This window comes from Tamandua tetradactyla, chromosome 16 (assembly GCF_023851605.1).
Source record: "Tamandua tetradactyla isolate mTamTet1 chromosome 16, mTamTet1.pri, whole genome shotgun sequence".
Classification (NCBI taxonomy): domain Eukaryota; kingdom Metazoa; phylum Chordata; class Mammalia; order Pilosa; family Myrmecophagidae; genus Tamandua; species Tamandua tetradactyla.
In genome coordinates, this window is record NC_135342.1 from 7,522,886 (window position 1) to 7,528,021 (window position 5,136).

At 39.3% G+C, this 5,136-nt stretch overlaps 1 pseudogene; it reads right to left on the reverse strand.

Moving 5' to 3' along the window:
- Window positions 1–1,527: 1,527 nt before the first annotated feature.
- On the reverse strand, window positions 1,528–2,462 carry LOC143658273 (vomeronasal type-1 receptor 4-like; annotated as a pseudogene).
- Between the last annotated feature and the right edge of the window lie 2,674 nt (window positions 2,463–5,136).

The window sequence follows — 5,136 nt, forward strand, 5'->3', positions numbered from 1 at the left end:
GAAAACTCTCGCCGTCCGGGAGGTTCGCTAGCCGATGCGGCTTGGAAGAGTGCCAGCTGGCCCAGGGTCCGAACGCGGGGAGGGTCACTAGCCGCTGCAGCCCGGGAAAGTGCCCTTCCGAATTTACTAGTCGGCCCAGGGTGCCAAGCATTGCGCGAGGGTGCCAGCTGCAGCAGCCTGCCCGGGAGTGTGTACCGTTCCCGGGGAGTCACTGGTTCGCCGTCACCATTCTCCGCGGCCTGGGGATTTCCGATCCAATTCTCTCAGTTGGTCCGGGGGGCCGCACGTGGTGTGGGCACCAGCCGCTGCAGTTTGAGGGGACTGCCTGCCCAATTCTCCCAGCCGGCCAGGGAAGCGGGAAGGGAGTGACTCCGGCTGCTTGCTGCCCCACCCAGTGAAGCCCGCGCCCCTCGGTGATCTCACCAGAGAGGGTTCTCTCAGCCAGCCAGCCATTCCAGGATGGGGTACGCTGTCTTTTTTATCTCTGTCGTGGCTTTGGGAGCTGTTCTGTATTGTTTCTACTCCCCTAGTAGCTGTTCTGGAGGAGAAACTAAGATCCACGCGTCTTACTAAGCCGCCATTTTCTCCAGAAGTCCTCCAGACATCATTTTTTAACATTCAACTTTTACAGCTTATTTCTTAATTAATGAAAACATACTTTTGCATTGTCCTTTATAACACTTCAGTTTAATTTGGCCATTTCTGCATGTGGATGTTTGAAATATGCTAATACCACCCAATACAATTTTATCAAATGACTGCCATTTCTCTAAGGATTCAAGATATAAACTTCATAATTTCATCCTCAATGCTTCTGCAGAAACTGACGTTGTCCAGGTCCATGTTGTGCTAGCTCAATATTCCTTAAGGACAAGTTTTTCTTCAGATTTCTGAATGACTCACTCACATTACGCTTTCTCAAGGAAATCTGTCAACATCTCTGCTTAGTTAAATGCAGGAGAAGCTTAATAATAGATTGAAAGATGCACATGCTAAGATTTCACCCATAATCTCCAGGATGTTTAAGAAGCTACCGACTTTTTATTGCTTAGACTCTGAGTAACTCCACTGCAAGTAATAATAAAATTTCAATTATAAGTAATTCCATGATAATTATTTAAAGTTTCATTTATTTCTTCTACTTCTATTTATTGTTACATTTTGGGGCACAAGATCACAATGCTGCTAACCATTCTATTGTACTGTGGTAGCTTCATAAGTCTTCTTCCAAGTCTGTGGGGATGGCTGTATAAACAAATGACCACTGTGCAAAAACAGATGCATTATATATTAATGATAAGATTAGGGGACTTCACATTCCTTACTCAGGAATGAGTAGGGTAAGGAATAATGTGAATTATTATTTTTCAATATAAATAATTAATTTTTCATATAACCTTTGTAAAGTGAATACAGAGATAGCTGTACTAAAATCCCTCCCACTCATGACAAATATCCATTTTCTTCCTTTGGAAATCCACAAGTCCTTTGAAAATTTCAAGTTCAACATGAAAATGATTCATGGCATTACCTTTCCACATGGTTCTTCACCCATTGTTTCCTGGTGAAGTGGCTTCTGAAGACAATGGAGTCTTGGCCCATAAGAACAAAGGGGCTGACAGTTGGGAAACAAAAAGCAAATATTGCACCCATGTTCATCAGAAACCAGCTGGGATTATCTAAAATAGAAATACAGACCTGAAAGATGGAAGAGTGGGTGTAAAAGGATTCAAAGGTACCCAAAAGTAAAATGATGGTTTGTGTAGCTCTGGACTCAGAGGAGGATCTGGGGGAGAGGTTGGTCCTGTGAATGTGTTGGACCCGCTGCTTGTACCTGTGTAGGATGGAAACCATGGAGCTCCTGGCCCAGAACATGAACCCCAGACATACAGCTTCAGGGAGTGACAGCAATCCTGCAGAGATTGAGACTGTGATTTTGTCACTAACATTAGCAGAACAATACCTCAAATCTTTTTTCCCTTTTTGTTGGTCTCATTTCTTCAATTGCTGGTCACATACACAGGGACAAAGATATTTACCAGCATGTAGAGGAGCCAGCACAAGATTATGGAGAGGCGGATGTACTTGGAAACTGTTCTTTTCAGCTCTGCCTACCTGGACTTCCTGGGGCTGATGGTGATGTCCTGGAAGATACTCAAGAGGCAAGTGCTGCCAATGGACACACCCCTGCCCAATCTGTGAACATAAAAAAGAAGCTTGCATCCATAATCACTGGGGAATTGTTTCCCTCCCAAAGCAGCCATTGTCTGGGCGACCCCTCCAGAAAATAGAACTAAGGAATTTGCTACAAGCAGGTTCTTGAGAATCAAGTGTGTGTTCCCTAACCTGCACCCAGTGAAATGAAGGAAGGCATAATGATAGAGAAGAGAGAAATTCCCAAGGACTCCAAGTATAGTATGAAATAAGAAGACCATCCTTATTGCCAAATCCCTGGAGAACATTCTACAAGTTCACAGTGACTAAATTTTATCTTCAGAATCAGATGGACCTGCAAGGAAATAGGAGGGGTATGCTGTAATTAGCATGTCTCATAAAATCCAGTATTCTCTGCTTATATTAATTCCTGATTAGAATATTTAAATTTGATCTTTTATTAAGAGGCACTTAAGAATTGAGTGCATGATATTAAAAAGCAAATCAGAAGATAGGATTCTGTACTAAGAAGACCATACATAATATAGCTTCTTTATTCTTCACAAATACATGAGCCAAGCCTTACTAGGAGTTTCATTAGATAGATGAGGAAAACATACAGAGAAAGTTTAAGATATTTGTCAAAATCCCCATAAAGTGTTAACTTGAACCTGGTTGGTTTGTTATAAAACAAACATCTTAATGACCATGTTATAGGACCAAAGCTAAGTAAGCATGTTTTTCCAATAATGCAGACCCATACTAGCTTTGTTTTTGTAGCTTGTCATTGGGTTTTATCTGGTGGTGTGTTATTCTTACAATTTTGGTTATAGACACGTATAAAGTTATTGTCTATCAGTCAATATTATCTATGAATAAAGATGTAGAGAGCTTATTAAAATGGAGATCTTAACTAAATGTTGACTGTAGGAAGGTAGTATAGGAGCCAAACCCATGAGCTGGTAGGAATTCATGAGTGAAACAGTGTTTCCATATTATGATAGACATAGAAAGACTAATTTGCATTCATGTCAGGAAGAAAAGTACAACGTCACCTATTAAAGGAATCATGGAACAATCTCATGTCTTGTCCTATACCGAGTGTCATGAAACACTAACTTAAGATAAACATTGGAATATAAAATATGTACCCCCTTAGGTGTATTTGCATGCCTGATTTAATTAAAACTATTAGCTGTTTAGTGGGACTTCTGAAAGATTTTTAAATGAAGACACCTGCAAAACAGAATCTGTAAACTTTAAAATATTGTGCATATCATGAATGAAAAGAGTAGATTTTTGGATTGCTACTTGAATATTTCTAAACCAGAGATTGATCAGAAGATATATATGAGCCTGGCAGCTGCTGTGTGAAACCCACAATACAAAGATAAATTTCCCCTTAAAATCTGCTTATCTGATTTCAAGAGAGAAAACAAACTAAACATAATCAAAAGACTCTGGATGTTTTCACTAGATATACAATTACTGTCTCCATTATGCACATCATAGTCCCAGGAATAGAGAAGCATTTGCACCATATCAGTTTCCATTCATATCCAGTGTTTCTACATAGGATGAGATGATTCATATAGGTTTATCCTGTTTATTACATGTTTAGAGTAATTAGAGGCATATCTCTTGTATTTCTGAGAATCGTTTCCATGATTTTTTAAGAACTATAGGATTGAATACATGTTTTGAAAAGATTTTTAGTCATCTAGATTAATTACCTGCAGTCCCTATCAGTGAAGATTACATTAAATCCTAGTAGAGGCCATCAGGTACTGGTGTTTACTCTGGGGCATCATCTCTCTTCACCAGCTCAGCCTATTCCACAGTAATGGTTTGTCCTTTCTCTATGTCTTTGGCACTGGGCCTAATTCTGAAGGACTCCTTTTCTGTTCTTCCCCAAATTCCTGGTATGCCTCCATCTGTTACACACTCTGCCTCTCAGATTAAAATAAGAAACACTCACCAATTACTTCCACCTGCAAATACAGTGAGTTCCACATGACAGTCATGACAGCCAGTGTGTGTGGGAGGGAGGAAGCCAGATCCTGAGTTATGGGCTTATGGTTCTGTGACCTCACCTCCCCACAGAACTGCAATTATCATTTCATCTACACTGATTCTGACAGTGTAGGCTTGAGTGCTGAAAGTCTTTCTGGAAACATTTATCTCAATTACTAATTACCAAAACTAATTACAACTTTCTAGTTAGCATCACATAAGAGACCATTAAAAAGATACTGTCCAGACTCCACTATTTCCAGGCTCCTGGGATTAGGTGTAGTCTTCCAGGCAGGGGGCAGGTGAAACAATGTTCTGACATATGAGTGTCTTGCAGCAAGGGATGTGCCTGTGAGGGTAGTCTGTCTCCCTCAGACATTCTACCACCCCAAAGTGAGTGCTTTTCCAATTTTTAGGCCACTTGACCATAAAATCATTCAAGTTATTACACAAGATATGGAATCAAAGCACCTGAAAAATATTTTCAGAAATCCAAGTCAAAGGAAGAACATAATAGCAAGCAATCAATGTCAAATAATTTGGAAATCTAGAAGATATGGAAATTTCTAAGGAAAACATATCTTACAAATATTGAATACCCATTAAAGATAAGATGTGTAAAAAAATCAATGACTATAGAAAGGAAAAATCTATGAAAGACTCAGTAATAAAAGCACCACAATTGGATATTTTAATGCTATTAACTACCACATAAATGATGCTAGTTTCTAAATTTAAGAGCATTGAATTGTCATCTAAATCTGCAAACCTTAATTTTGGCTGAGTTTTCAGTAATAAGCACTGATTCTTTTTGTAAATAATTAATATGAGTTCAAATTATTCCTTTGGGTTTACCTACAAATAAACCCATGTTTTACACAGGTCCACTATAAATGATTCTAAATTTCCAAATCAAGTTTTAGAACTTTTAAGAAGGACAACATCTATCATGTATACTCACACACACCT